The sequence below is a fragment of the Acinonyx jubatus genome, chromosome A1 (assembly GCF_027475565.1).
Source record: "Acinonyx jubatus isolate Ajub_Pintada_27869175 chromosome A1, VMU_Ajub_asm_v1.0, whole genome shotgun sequence".
NCBI classification, from domain to species: domain Eukaryota; kingdom Metazoa; phylum Chordata; class Mammalia; order Carnivora; family Felidae; genus Acinonyx; species Acinonyx jubatus.
Window position 1 is genome coordinate 52,843,633 of NC_069380.1, and position 16,550 is coordinate 52,860,182.

At 38.2% G+C, this 16,550-nt stretch overlaps 1 pseudogene; it reads right to left on the reverse strand.

Moving 5' to 3' along the window:
* Nucleotides 1-7,120: 7,120 nt before the first annotated feature.
* LOC106969535 (small nuclear ribonucleoprotein Sm D2-like) lies at nucleotides 7,121-15,401 on the reverse strand (annotated as a pseudogene).
* Between the last annotated feature and the right edge of the window lie 1,149 nt (nucleotides 15,402-16,550).

Below are 16,550 nucleotides of genomic sequence, written 5' to 3' on the forward strand. Positions count from 1 at the left end.
ACAGTAGAGTTAATGGATGAATTCTAGGATGTAAATTAAATGTTAAAATATTATTAACATATTTCTCTGATGCCTTTTTTTTAGAGCTTTTATTGTTCACTTAGATTGAAGACCAGTTTCATGTTGTATTATTTTTCATGTAAAATTCTTGAAATTTAAATAGGCTACTCTTGAGTCTAGTTCAGGTTAGTGGCTGCCTCACAATGGCTGGGTTCATTTAGACATCCATCTATCATACTTTTAATATTGTTTTTGTTTTTTTTTTCAACGTTTATTTATTTTTGGGACAGAGAGAGACAGAGCATGAACAGGTGAGGGGCAGAGAGAGAGGGAGACACAGAATCGGAAACAGGCTCCAGGCTCTGAGCCATCAGCCCAGAGCCTGACGTGGGGCTCGAACTCACAGACCGCGAGATCGTGACCTGGCTGAAGTCGGACGCTTAACCGACTGCGCCACCCAGGCGCCCCTAATATTGTTTGATAATCTATTTAAGCCACACAGGTGCCAAATAAGCTCATGAACTGTGAGAAATTTCCAAGGTAATGTATAATCATGTCCAACATTGTAAATAAATACAAAATTGACTTTAGAAACTGTTGTCAGCTGTGGAGTCAAAACTAATGACAAATCTTAAAATAATCTTTGGCGAACATCTAAAACAAATTTATATTATTTACTGCTACAAAATGTTTAGTGAATATGATTTTTATATTCTGGCATTATCTTATTTGTGTTTTATATACTTTCAGCTGAGTATTTTAGTTTTGTTTTTTTTTTTTAATGTTGAGAGTGAGAGAGAGTGTGTGTGTGGAGAAGGGGCAGAGAGTGAGGGAGAGAGAGAATCGGAAGCAGGCTTTATAGCCAGCTTGGAGCCTGAGTCGGGGCTCAATTTCAGGACACGGAGATTATGACTTGAACTGAAATCAAGAGCCGACGCTTAACGGGCTAAGCCACCCAGGTGCTCCTATTTTAGGTTTAATATCAATTTCATTTAGCAGATAAAAATGATGTATTTTAAAAAAATGTATTTATACTAATAATGAAGAGATTTTTCTGAAGCTGAAAAAACAAGCTCTCTCCCCATCTCTCTAGCATCGAATGTATATTTCTTAAGAGGTAGAAGACATTCTTCTTTTAGAAAATAATGATACAGTCTTGATGGAGTAAAGAGTTGATATTAGTGAAAATTAATTAGTACAGACTGTGTTTCCTGCACTGGCTTAAATTTATTTGGAAGAGCAAGTCTTCTTTTCTGTCTATATTGGAAATTTTTCTTTCTCGTTTTCTCTAACTCTTTCTGGCTATGCTTATGGGACAACAACACAATCTAGTTGAAACGTGAAAATTTGGAATAGCCCATGTTTTTTTATATCTTTGTATCATCCATATTTGATTACTTCTCATATGGATCTTGCTTTATGTTTCATTTTTACAAAGAGTTTTAAGTTTAACTCTGGAGTAGGTATTATTTTCATATTATATAGGTAAGGAAACAATAGTTGTGTCTTTTACCCTTTTTAAATACTGGCTTGTCAATATTTTCTTCATGGCGGTGCTTTATGTATTTTATATAGGTACGTGTATACAAATTTAAAAATTAAGATATATATATCTTGATATTAAATAAAAAATAATTAAGATCTGTATACATATTTATATATACACATGCACAATAAGAAGAAATTGTAAGCAACTTTATTATAATAATTTAGCAACTTCTATGAAATGAGAAAATTCCTTAAAAATCAAATTACCAAGGGGCGCCTGTGTGGCTCAGTCAGTTAAGCATCTGACTTTGGCTCAGGTTATGATCTCTTGGTTTGTGAGTTTGAGTCCTACTTCGGGTGAGCACGAGCTCCACTTCAGGTGAGCCCTGCTTCTCTCACTCCCCCTCTCTCTCTGCCCCTCATGGGAATCTCTCTCTCTCTCTCTCACTTGCTCCTTCTCTCTCTCTCTCTCAAAAAAAATTGACTTACCAACACTGACATAACAAGAAATAGGCAAATCAGAATAGTCCTATGTCTGTTAATGTAATCAAACCCATAATTTAAAACTTCTCCAAAAGAAAACTACAGGCCCAGAATGGCATCATCAGGGAAGACTGATAAATTGGACATCATTAAAATTAATAACTTGAATTAGTTAAAATATTTATATTATAAAAAACTTGTATATGTACATAATATTATATATATGTAGAAAACTAATATCTAACTCTTATTGCCTCTTACCCCCTCTCCATCTTTCTTTCAGGCATCTATTAACTAACATATTTTCATTGTTAAGATTTTTCAGGACACTGTAATCTAAACCTATATCCTCTATGCTTTATTTAAACATTGGTTCTAAAATTGAAAAGTAATAGAGTGTTCATAATGTCGTAGTATGTATGTATTTTTATCTGAAGAACCAAATAGTATGATTTGATGCACAGAGAAAGAAATAACTCTATGTCACTAAAAAATATCAAACTCAGATTCTTTTTCTTTTGTTTGTATTTCATATCATCAAGTGCTCAAAATCATTTCTCAGTTTTGTTTCCTGTTTGAATTATAACTTTTTTACTAAGCTTTCCTGTCCCCTGAAGTTTTCAGTCATCTCTATTCTTACTGACATGAGAAACATGCTTACATCATGTCAGTAAGAAGTTTAAACTTCTTAATCATGCCATTTGTCTTGAAGTTCTTCCAAAAATTCTGCTATTTGGAGTTCTGACTTGCAGTTTTAATTTGGTCTAACTCATTTCTTGACTTGCTGTAGAAATCCTATAATTTGTTTTCACTGTACTCTATATCTTGAAACATATATATATATATATATATATATATATATATATATTTTAAGATAGATGTCATCTTGGGAACATTTTGTACTTTTCTGGAGAACATCCTCAGTAGATTTTTTTTTCCTAGAAAGATACATAAACAGTTTATCAGGCTTTTGTATATTAGGGAATATCTTTATTTAGTCTCTAGTTTATTGTTGCCTTGAAGTGAGTAGAATCAGTCTCCCACATGAAATTGGTTTAAATGTTGAGAGCGATGATGTCCTACACTCACCAATATGGTGGGAAACATTTATTTCTCACATAATGAAGCTTTCTGAGGAAATAGCAGGATGGATACCCAAGCCAGTCGGAAGTGTCTTGAGTGAAAGTTACAGAGTAAGGCCATAGTGAAGGTGTGAACATCTTGCCAGTGCCAAGGGAGGTAGTGCTTAGTCCTGTTTATAGGTTTGCCTGGGTATGGGGCCAGGAGGGGGTGTGGGGGAGAAAGAAGGGTAAAGACTGAAAACTGTCAGGGGTAAAATGTCAAGAATGGAGTCAGATTCTTGTCGTATCCTCATACTAAAATAATAGTTTACCTGAATGTACAACTTTACATTGAAAATCATTTGCCTATTGAACCTTAAATATATTGCTACATTTTCTAAGCATCTGCTACTGATGAGTCTGATGATAATTTCTTTATTGATGAAATACTTATATTTTTCTTATAGAAACTTAGTAGATCCATTTGGGATTCTCAGAATTCTGAAACTTCACTATAAAGTGCTAAGGTATAGGTATTTTTTTCCATTCATTTTGTTTGACACTTGGTGTGATTCCTTTCAGTTTGGTACTTATGCTGTATTTCAGTTCAGAGGAAAAATTTCTGTCAATTTTTTTGGATTTTATTCTCCTGTTTGTTTTCTCTCTTCCCTCTGGAGATCTTCTAGGGCCAGATTTCATGCCCACTGGATATGTCTGTTATTTCTCTGAACTTTTATATTTATATCTCTGCTCTTTGTTGTGTAAGTTTACCTCCACTCTTTAGCCCTCCTAGTATGAAAAATTTGTCAGTCTTATGTTGAAATTGCAAGAATTCTTTCAAGTTATCTGGTTCTTCCCTTTTCACAGTAACCTGTTCTTGTTTTATGGATAAACTTCCTTATGAATCTTTGAGGATATCGCATCAGTTATAAGTGTGTTTGGCCATAAGCAGTAGAAAATCCAACTATAGTAGCTTAATAAACAAAGGGGTTTATTTGTCCCTTGAAGCAAGAATCTGGGGATAGGCAGACTGAAGTTGATCTAGTAAAGAGAATCTCTCCATTTTAGGGCTCTGCCATGTTTAACATGTGGACCTCTTTCCTCATGCTTATCTCTTCATGGTCATAAGGGAGGTACTACACTTTTAGACATCTTTTCACATTCCAAAGAGCAAGAAGTGATAAAGGCAAATGACTGAACTGAATCTATAATTTTTCTTTATCTAAAAAATAACTATTTAAAAAAACTCCCCTTAAGGCTAAATGGGTGTGTGTGGTAGGGGGGACAAACAAAAGACTCCCCAGAAAGTTCTACTCCATGACTTATATATCACTGCCCAGAACTGGGCCACATGGCTGCCACAGACCAATAATTGGAAGGTTTTTAAAAGAAGGAATGGCAGGGGTGCCTGGGTGGCTCAGTCAGTTAAGCATCTGACTCTTGATTTCGGCTCAGGTCATGATCTCACAGTTTATGAGATCAAGCCCCACATCAGGGCCTGCTTGGGATTCTCTCTCTCCCCTACCCCTCACTCTGCCCCTCCTTGCTCCTGCTCTCTTTCTCTCTCAAAATAAATAAATAAACTTAAAAAATATATAAAATAAAACATAAAAGAAGGAATTGCAAATGGGACTCTGTTAACTAACCAACAGTGTCCAGCAATGATATTAATTGGAATTTTAATAAATGTTCTACTCTTTGAATTGTCTCTTTTACTCTATTGCTGTTTCTCAAGTAACTAGTCGTACTTGGTGCTACTTGTAGCTAAAGGATTAGCTTGAGAAAGTTTTGTCTCTTTTCAAATTATTTTTCTTATTTCATGTATTTATCATTTATGCTAAAGTTAAGATTTTTTCAAGTTTTGTCATGTTTATTCCAGCATTTGTCAGTTTGAAAACTTTATTACTTTATTACCTTAGATGGTGGGGCTATAACAGTCACAATTCTCCGAGTCCTGTATGAGGAAAACTTCTGACTTTACCTGATTACCATAGCAAGCTCTCTCTTTAATTAGATCGAAATTGGTCAGCTCTTCACCATGTGCCCTCTCCACTCTTCACTGTGGATATGTGATCTTGGTTCCTATTTAACTCTGGATCTTTGCCAAAAAAATTTGAAATGAACCAGAACAGCTCATTTTCCAAAGTTTGCAAAAAGTTTAACTTACATTTGTTTTCATTATTTTCCTTTTTTCATGGGCTTCTGGGAAGAATCTACTTTGGGTTTTGAGTTTTGAGGGGAAGGGAGGAAAAAGAAATAAAAAATATTATGGAATTGGGCCAAAAGAATAAAAAAAGTAAGGGTATTCTTATTGAAAGTTTTGCCTCCTTGAATTAGTATTGTTTTACAAGTATGGGTATTAATTTTGTTTTTATTATCCTTAAGCTTTACTGGTTCATAAAATCTGAAGTAAATTTAGAATAATAGGAAGAAATTGAATTAATCCTACACATAACAAGACAGGAACTGAGATATAATTGAAGGTGGAGCATGGGAGGAGAGACGATGGTTGTTAGAAGAGAAGCTCCAACATTTTTGAGCCTGTGCTAGAAGGTGGGGGGGGGGGACCATATTAAGACAATCTTGATCATAGAAGCTCAGTAAACATGTATGCCTAAGGTGGATTTGAATGAACATTTAGACTTTGAAATGTTTATCTAAGTGGTGAAATCCATAAGCTTTGTGTAGGATAAGCCTTAGAATTCACCCAGATATGGTACCTATATAGTCTGGATTGATTGGGATAGTTTTGATTTCATATGTATTATTTTCACCGAAATATTTTGTTAAATATAACTGATTACATTTAATGTGTATTCACAAAAGATGTTACATATCAACATTTATTTTAAAATATTTTGTCAAGTTATGTACACATAGACCAAGTGACTACTGGAAGAACAAAAAAATGTGAACTTGCATTCCAAAGATTATTCAAGTTCACTTGACAGCAGAGGCAGGGTTTAGGAAGGGAAAGAAATAATGTTTGAGCAACTACTTTGTGTTAGCAACATAGGAGGCCATTTATATACATCATCATTTTTAATCTTACAACTTTTGAAATATCTGTATTTTAAGTGTAAGAAATCTGAGAACATAAGTAAGTTATTCAAAGTCAGAGTTAGGTCAAGAGGTATATTAATTTGCTAGGGCTATCATACAAAATACCACAGGCTGAGTGAGTGGCTTAAACAACAGATTCTGGAGGTTGGTAGTCCAAGATCAGGGTGTTGGCATGATTAGTTTTTTGTTTTTTGAGACTTCTCTTCTTGGTTTGCAAATGCTGTCTTTATCTGGTGCCTTCTCGCCATATTCTCAGATGGTCTTTCCTTTGTGGGTGCATACCCCTTGTGTCTGTGTGTGTATAAATTTCCTCTTATATGAACACCAGATTGCATTAGGGCCCACCCTAATGGTTTCATTTTAACTTGATCAAGTCTTTAAAGGCCAAATACAGTTACATTTGAGATACTGGGGATGAGGACTTCAACATAAGACTTTTGGGGGGATGCAGTGTAACTCATAACAAGGGGACAAATGTATTTAGGAATTGTGAAATGGTCATCAGTTGTGAAGGTTTTCTTTCTTTTCTGGTCTCCTCGTGTTGTGGAATATAGAAGGAACACACGGCTGGAGGACACATGAATTCGCAACCATTTATCCAGCATACGTGTAGCCCAAATACAGAAATGGGTCCAGCTGGGGTGGGTAGAGAGGACTGCCATACTCAAAAGCCTTATGCTAGAATATTTAGCACAGGGGGAATCTAGAAAATACTTAGTCTGAGTTCTTCCCTTTACAAATAACGAAACAGAAGTCCAATTATGAAATGACTTCCCGAATATCATAAAATTAGTGGTGTAACAGAGCTAACATTTTCATAAGCTATGGTGTGCTATTCACTGAGAATATATTCAGTGAATAAATACATACTCATTTACGTGTACATATATGTAAATATATAGTATATAAAAATAAAATGTCTTCTAATCCCTAAAGTGATTTTTTTTTTTTAAGAAAAACACAGGACTTTATTATTCCCATTACAGAGGGCAGGTCTTCGCAGGATGACAGCGGGGACGAGGCCCCTACTTGTCGGCGATGAGCGGGTTCCGCAGGATCAAGATGACAGACGGAGTCCCCGCGCAGAACATCTTGGAGATGTGGCGGTCCTTGTTGACTGGCTCGGACTTCTTCTTGCCCTTGCCGCTCTTGGGGACCTCGGCGACATCTCCTTCACATTCTCCAGCACCATGTTGCAGTGCCTGTTGAAGGCCTTCGCACGGCCCAGGAGCTTCTTGTTGCGGCAGTTGATGAGCACTTGGGTGTTGTTCGTGACCGACTGCGTGAGCACGGAGAGTGGACTGTGTTACACTCTTCCTCCTCCCGCTTCTGCAGCTCCTCGGGGGCTATCTCACCCTTGGGCTTGTTGAGGAGGCTCGTGGTGGTAGTGGCTGCGCTCCCAGGTCAGTGCCGTCTCCTCGGTGTTGCTCCTGCCTCCCCTTAAAGTGATATTTGAAGGTAGACTTTACTCTCTGCGTTTTACTGATTACAAAAAAAAAATCCTGCAGCTGAGATTTAACTTTTTTTTAATGGATACACTTTTTTTCTTTGAGCCTTGGTTTTGTTTTTTAAGTGTTTGTTTATTTATTTTTAGAGAGAGAAAGCATGAGCAGGGGAAGAGGCAGAGAGAGAAAGGGAGAGAGAGAGACCCAAGCAGGCTCCATGCCCAGCAGAGTGTGATACGGGCTCGATCCCACGACTGTTAGATCATGACCTGAGCCAAAATCAAGAGTTGGATGGCCAGCCCACCAAGACACCCAGGCGCCCTTTAGCCTTAGGATTTTTTGAATCAGTAAAATGGAGGTAGTAAAGACTACTTTCACATGTCATTTTAAGTTAGAAGACAGTTTTTAAAAATATAATATTTTATATATATATATAATATCTATATAGTTGTATAGACACACACATCTCTAGATACAGGTATAGATATATAGATGTTTAGTCTCAGAGTGAAGAGTTTACAAAATCTCCAGCAGAGAGAGAGTCTGTCCAAAAAATTCAGATTCTCACATGTGAGAACATGCTAATTGACACAAAAGAAAGTATCTCCTTGTCACTTTTTTTCACATGATTGTATGGCCGTGACAATTACAATGATATGTGACTGAAGACCTCGCTAACTTGACTGCTAACTTGATTTCGTTTTGTTTCATTTGTTTTGTGAGCAGAGAGGCTGATGGTTTAAAGTTCTGGCTGCTCCCTCGCCCCACCCCTAACCCATGAGGTGGTTTAAAGAGATTGTGGCTGAAGGAGCCAGTAAAATTTGTCATATCTGAATCTTCTTTTCTCAGGGAGCTGTATCAGCAGTCTATGGGTACCAACTGTGTCTTTCCCTGAGAAAGAAAAATAAACTTGCTCTGTTAAACTGTGCAAGGCCCTGTTCAAGTCCCAGCTTCTTCTCTTGAAATTGGGCCTATAGGTGGCAGCAACTGTTAGCTATTGAGCTTGGTGACAAGTGCCAAAAGTTCTCTTGAAATACTTCAAATAGTTTAAATATTCTTGGATACTTGAAAATGAAATTTTCTCTAGATAAGAAAGTGAAAGGTCAAACTTGAGTTGTAACTGTTGAATGATTCATACAATATAGCCAACATTAAATAGATTAAAAAGTTGTAGTGGCTTAAACATTCTACATTTTGGAAGTTTAAGACGTGATGATGGTTGGGTTCAGTCTTTACGATCTGTGGCTGCTGTGGCCAGATTGCTTATCCTTTGCTCTCCATGGTTTTGTGTAAAGTAGATTTTTGAAACTTGATTATTTTCCAATCAGTTCCTCTGTGCTTACCATTCAGTAAGAGTTAAGATTTCAATTCATGTACCGTCTGTTTTACACAATGAATGTGCCATAGGAACATTGAATATAATTCAAGTTTCCGCAAATCAAACAATGCTTACATGCATAAAGCAGTTTATACCTTAGGGGTAACTCGCAGGGAAAATCCTACTGCAGTTTGAATCATTTCATAATAACATAGTAACTTTTGTTGAGAGTTTGGAATTCTGTTAGTGTTCCTAGATGAGGGGCACCTGTATTCAGTAATGCCTCCCAAGACTCCATTAGGTTCTGGAAGAGTTGAGGCGATATGGACTTTAGCTGGGTGTCTTCAGGTGACTGCTAAACCATATCTTGGCGTGACTAATCTGAACACATTAATCATCCTTATGGTTTATATAACTTGCAGCTCAGTCTGTTGGGGAGACAGTGGGTTGCATCAGCCAAGTTTCAATCAGCTGGACCCAGCCTTTGTGTTAACTCATTCTCAAGAGAATTTAAAAAGTTGCTGCTCCTCTGACTAGACTTCTTAACCACCCCCCTCCAAGAGATCATACAGAGTACAAGACTAGCTGCTTCTAATGCAGACCTTTGACTACCCAGCAAAAACGAGTTTATTTGATTTAACGATTTCTAAAGGGAATTTTTTACGTGAATTATTTAGTTGGGCTATTTCTGTTGTGTAAAGAAAGTGTCCAGTTTTCCTTTACTCTCCTAATCAATTTGAAGAAAAAGTCTTGTCACTTTGGAAACATGAGTTTCAGTGCATGCCAACAGTGAGACTCACTGAATCTGAGTGGATGGTTAAAAATAGTTTGGAATAGATGCATCTATAGTATAGATGTCTGTTAAATTTAAGAAAAACAAGACAGAGCCTGATAATACTCATAAATTGTCATAATAATAGTCATAAATAGTCATGATTTGATTTTGAAATAAGATGGCAGAAACTCAAATTGAGTGGGGACAACTGAACGCCTTTTGTACTGGAGCTTGTGGGAGATAAAAATCAAAGGGTTAACTTCCTTCTTTGGGATTAGCCTGCAGTGCATCTCTTAGAGTTTTCTTGGTTTTATTTTTGTTTGTTTTTGCTTATTTTTTGTTTAGTGTGCTGTATGGAGGGAAGAGGATATAGAACAGATACATAGATACTGAACTACAAAAGCAGTGTTCTATATAATCAAATCAGCTATAATGTCTAGAATACTGAGCAGAAGTTACTAGGTGCCTCAAGAGAATGTGTTGGAAAACAAAAGTATCACGTGCCTTTTAGGGCACTGATGAGGGAAGAGTCCAATACAAGGCAAAGGTGGAGAAATGAAAGAAAGTGCTTCAAACAGATGGGCATTTTTTACAGAGAACTTCCTTGTTGTCCTTGCACTCGAAAATACAGTATACTGTGTTTAATCCTTTAATCCTTATCTTTAAAGATAAGGATTTGTCCCAATGATGATTTTATTATTGTTCCAAAGCTTATTTAAAATTTAACAAGGCATATATATATATATATATGGATTTTTTTTCAAGATTTTTTTTAAAGACTCCTGCCTGTTTTTTGACTTCAAGTTTTATTATCACTAGGTAATACTTGGCCTGTTTCTATACAGGAAACAATATTTAGCAGAATTAGTACTTAATAAACCATTAAGTTCCAGGTCCATTCTCTCCTCTGTAACACATAGGCTTCTCTTGTATCCTTGGATTCGGTCCTTATTACAAATTCCCTGTACACAGTGCATATTTTTTTTTTAATTAAAAAAATTTTTTTTAATGTTTACTTTTGAGAGAAGAGTGTGAATGGGGGGGGGGCAGAGAGAGGGAGCGGAGGATCTAAAGTGGGCTCTGCAGAGAGCCCAATGTGGGGCTGAAACTCACAAACTGAACCGTGAGGTCATGGCCCGAGTTGAAGTCGGATGCTCAACCGACTGAGCCACCCAGGTGGGTGCATATTCTTGATGCTATTCTCCTTTGCCTTGAGTTGGGTAAACTGCAACCACTTGGTCCTGAAGAAAGTATCTTAGGCGATTCTAGAAAATAATTTCCCTCAGGAACCTCTGATATTGAGGGGAAAAAATAGAATGCCTCCAGGAAGGCCCATTTCCTCTCCTCAAAATACCTGTCACTCTCTTCTCTGTAATATTCTCTGGATTTCACATTTAAAATTTTTTTTCAACGTTTATTTATTTTTTTGGGGACAGAGAGAGACAGAGCATGAACGGGGGAGGGGCAGAGAGAGAGGGAGACACAGAATCGGAAACAGGCTCCAGGCTCTGAGCCATCAGCCCAGAGCCTGACGCGGGGCTCGAACTCACGGACAGCGAGATAGTGACCTGGCTGAAGTCGGACGCTTAATCGACTGCGCCACCCAGGCGCCCCCACACTTTAAAATGTATTCTTCTCTCTCTCTCTCTCTCTCTCTCTCTCTCACGCACACACGCACACACCATCAAATTAAGCTACGATTAATAGTATTATGTCACATAAAAGGTCTCTTTTGCCCATACTTTAGATTAATAATAAGGCTTCAGTATTATATATTAAATGTAAATTTTTACAGAAAATGGTCAGAATGATTGACTAAGGCCCATCTTTGCAGGCTACATGGTTGTATTGACTGTATAGCAAAATGGTAATAATTTCTAGGATATAAACCCTGTGATTCTCACAGAGAATCACCTATCTCACAGGCTTCTCACCTATTTTGTTCTTTGCAGTTTTGCCAATGCCTTAACAGAGCTTGGAAGCTTATAGTTGCTCAATAAATACTTGTTGAGTGAGTGAATTGTTAAGAAAATTACTGGAATAAATTGAATGGTTTGCTGGGATACAATGTCTAGCTTTTTCCAGCTTAGAATTGAATTAAATTCAGTTTCATCCAAACACTCTGTTACTCTGACTTCTAATTACGTTCCTTATTTCCCAGGGACTTAGTCTGTGCCTATTCACTCATCAGTACTTTGGTGCTGTAACTAGACTAGCAGCCATTTTCTCTTTAACATGCAACAAACCTACCTCTAACCCAAGAAAGAATTCTTTCATAGTTTCCTCACTCTTGAGTGCTCTAAGGCATTGTGAGTTTTTGCTGTCTACTTGAACAATTGATAGTAGTCCTTTGAAGTAGAGCTTTGAACGAGAGATAAGAAATAGTAATCTAACCATAGCCTATGCTGATAGCCAACAGGACCATCTTGCTATTCAGGCCATTGGAGATTATCAGTCTCACTCAAAATTATGTTGAAGCCATAGAATATATTTCTAATTCTCAACTTCTCTCCCTCTCCTTCCTTGGGTGTTCTTTACTTTTGTTAAGTTGTGCCGGCAGGATAGAAATATAAATGAGAGTGGTATTCTGTATCAACCCTCCTTCTCATGGGCAGCATGGCCTGAAATGAAGTAAGGCCAGAGTGTAAATGTATGTGCCTTTCTTTCTGATGAAACCACTTCAAACAAGAATCTCACAACAGATATGTTCTTTTTAAAACGTGTCAATAGCAAATATTGGGAGTTTTGTTTTGTTTTGTTTTGTTTCCCTTGAGTGGGAGGGACATTTGACAAAAGGCACTGTTGTCCATCCTAAGACAGATATTGTACCACCTACCAATGCCAACCAGATCTGGGAGGGGACAGATCCAGTGACTCTGAGCATCTATTCTTGCATTCTTATGCTTTAAATAGTCTTGGGGCGCCTGGGTGGCTCAGTCGGTTAAGCGTCCGACTTTGGCTCAGGTCATGATCTTGCGGTTCGTGAGTTGAAGCCCCACGTCAGGCTCTGTGCTGACAGCTCAGAGCCTGGAGCCTGTTTCAGATTCCGTGTCTCCCTCTCTCTCTCTGACCCTCCCCCGTTCATGCTCTGTCTCTCTCTCTCTCAAAAATAAATAAACGTTAAAAAAAATAAAAAAAAAATAGAGTCTTGAGACAAATTCTCAGAAATGGGCTAACCAGCCAGAGGAAAGTTTGTTACTCCTAAAAGATTTAACCACTTCTCTACTCTCCCCTCATTTGGTCTTTACATTGTCCAAGAGAAAACTAGTCAAAGGGCTCATTTAGAAACATTCTCATTCTGTCGAGACTGGTTCAAACATTTTCCCAAAACTTCTTTCTAGACCAATCTGGTTTTTCTGCCAAGAAACTTACTTTCACTGCTACTAGGTTTCCTGGGATTTGGACATGAGCTGTTGATGGCTTTCTGTGGTTTTCTCTCTCTTTTTGTCTCCATGTTGAGGTTACTCACCTTAATAAATCTAAGTTATCTCACTCTGTGAAACTTCTTGGTCCTCATTGTTGAAAAGCAGAGCCAGAGGGCAAGGCAGCTCCTGTCACATCACTGTGCCAGAGGTGTGGGGCACACCCAGTGGCTCCCTCCAATTCCCCCTGTGCCCACAGGGTATTGCAGCAGGTTCCTGAAGCCAGGCAAGGTATTGTCATGAGGATTACACTGATTAGCTCTAAGTCAGTTAGGTAACAGGAGCCCTTTCAATGGTGTCCTAGGATTCTGTCAGGTTGACTATTCAAACTCTGGTTTTTGGGATCCCCTCCAGCATTCCTTAATGTAATCCAGGCACGTTATTGCAGGTTTTATTTGAGAAGGGGCTACTTACTTGTCACTTAGAATATTTTCAGTTTTAAGTCAAAACCTTCTTAACCAAGGGGGGAAAAAAAGAAGAAGAAAGCAGAAGAAATGAGAGAATATGGTACAAAGTGGAGGTGGTTTGGGGGGCAGGTAGAAAAGCACAGAACCAAATGCAGAGGTGTATCAGATGCCAAACCTGCATTAAGTGCACGTGTGCTCTGGGGAATGTGGTTTCTGTTTTGTTTTACATAGTAACTGTAATAATTTTGTGCTGTTTAGGGTTTTGCTTTTTCAAGGAACTACTAAGATCCATGAAGTCAAAAGCAAAGGAATACAGGAAGAGTGCAAGTCTGAGCTGCTTATTACAGGGCTTGGGTATGTGCTTCTGTATTCCATCCCTCACCTGGAGGGAGCGCTGTAGGCTACTGGTGGATACCCAGTTCACACCTTATGTGTTTGGACTGGATGCTGTTAGGAAGAGAGACAAATTCCTGGGTGCCAGGGCAGAGGCAGTGGTTCTAAGTGAGTCAACTGTTATTGCTCCTGGAAGGACAAGATTCAGCAGCTTTTTGGAGGTGTTCAAAAAGGGATAAAGGCAGAAGGAGATGAGGTTTTAAAAACCAGCCATCGGACAGCGTCTTTTAAGGAAATATGAATTGTTGAGTTTCGGCAGAATTTTGGTGGGCTTCCCCTTTGTGTATACATTCTTCTATACATTTTTTTTAAAGTGTCTACCTAGCTTGGTGCCTGACATATTATCATAATTATCTAATAAATGGGATTTTTATTTCTCTTTTCCTGTAGCTTAAAGGCCTTCTCATAAGAATTGAAGTCTAAAATAAATCAATTTGTGAATATTTAAAAAAACTGAAGCACTTGGAAGAATGCATCTCTCCCACTATATTTATTTCCTTGGATAGCTAATCTTTGCAGTTAAAAATGTCATTAGAATAAAACATAGATACTACCTTTGCTTTGTAGTGCCTAGTTAGCCCTGGTGAATTATTAGCTGAATAAGATTGTTGAAAACAATCTTGGAGATAGTGAGAGGCAAGAATATCTGTAAACCTCCATTGGTCCAAGTTACACATCCCTGCTCCTAAAATTATCATTCATTCTGAATTCTCTCAAATGACCCTAAAATAGATAATCTATCTCTGATGCTATTTATTGTGACTGTTTTCATTCTCTCTGAGTGTGACTTTCTAGCACTTGAAAATAAGAACCCTTTTCTGCACACTCTCTTCAGGACTTCCTGCCGGTTAGAGACTTTCGCTCTCCTCCCCCGCTCCTCCCTTCTGGCTTCTCCTAGCTGTTGGAGCTGTCTCATGATGCTGCCAGCTTCTACTTACTCCCTGGAGAAGTGGCTTCATCTCCAGGTTGGGATAGGGTAGGGGGTTGCAGGTATGCAGCTATATTTCGTCTGAGACAGAGACAGTATGGCCCCACGTCCACATCTATGTAGTTTTCCTCACAAGTAGTTGTTAAATTGTTAATTCAGTTTTTGAAAGCCAGGTTTTGAAAGAAAAGGAGAAAAAGCAATGCTCTGGCTGAAAGACTCAAGAGTAGGGAGCATGAGTGGTTGCTATGAGCTTTGAAACACGCACGCACGCGTGCATGCACACACACACACACATACACACACACACAAATACATGGACAAAAGGATAAATTGAAAAAGAATGCATCAACCCCTGCTTGGTTTAACAGTACAGTCAGCCCCACAGATGAGGAAGTGTTGCTTTGTTCCAAGCTAAAGCCCTGTTTTCTTGTTCATTGTCTTTCAGGGTAAAACGGGAGGGGGGGAATTCACCTGTCTGATGCAAAGTTAAACTGCTGGCTTTAATGTGACTGCATGGGAACTTGGGTTTATTAATGAATACAACATACCCTCTTTGATTTGAAAGCTTTCACCCTGCTGAAAAGATTCAAAAGGCATCGCTTCCTGCACCAGCGGCATTCCTTTATCCGTCTCAGTGGTTCACCCCTACCCAGCTGCTATATCTCATTAACAAGCATTTGACCACTGCAGCCGGCCTGGGAGTGTTGACACTTGAAAGGCCCAGGCAGGCGTGGGCAGGCCATCAGCTATGGCAACAGGAAACTGCCCCGGAGACAACACTGAGAAAACAGCAGCTGCAAAAGCCAAAGTCAGAACAGACATAAAGGGTCGCCTATACCCACGTCGGTCTGGGGTATCGGTGCGTGCCTGTGGATCTGAAGTCACACATCCATTTACTATATTTATGGGACGTATGGGTCGCTATCAACATGTATCAGAATCTGGACTTGTTGACAACCCAGAATAATGTTTTTGACTTACAGTGTTCTCAAATCCTTAGGTGTCAAAAATCTTAGTCTCCTTCTAATCTACGTCTTATGCACATAAGAACGTTCACTAGAGGCTTGGACTTGATATACACATGTACTCTGGTGGAAGTCATATGTACAATCAAAAGCATATATACCTGAATCCTGGTCCATTTTTCAGGCTACCACATTATTTTTCAAAAACAACTCAACTTGTAAAACTGTCATATAAATATGTAAGATTTCTCTGAAAGTCTTTGGCTCAGGAATCAAACTGTGGTAATTTTGTGTAGAAGGTCTAAGGATTTAACAGTCATTTCAGTGGTGTAAAGATAGCTCATAAAGTGAAGTGGGACAATCCATATATATTATTGATTATACTAACTTTAAATACCTATTTTAATAAAATTTATTTAGTATTCATTTAATTGTAGACAGTGCAGTTCCATATCCCTGAATCTGGCTGTAAGTGTTGTTTCCATAGTCTTTTGGGGAGCTCAAAGTACCGATACCAATTAGACTATCTCATGCAATGTTTGGAGCAAGTATTTCTCCAAATCTTGTGTGTCCATGTTCAAGCCTATAAAAGCATTTTGAGAGGATAGGTAGGCAGTAGTTCAAAATCAAAGTTTTTCATCCATAAGGAAAATGACCCTTTCCAAAACAGGAAAAAGAGGTCACTCTGTATGGGGGGGGTGTGGGGAAGAAAGCTAAATGAAAAAGGACACTAATGCAACATGTTATAATTGAAATTGGTTGTCGCTCAAAGAGTGGTGTATTATTTTCCTGTCATCATTAG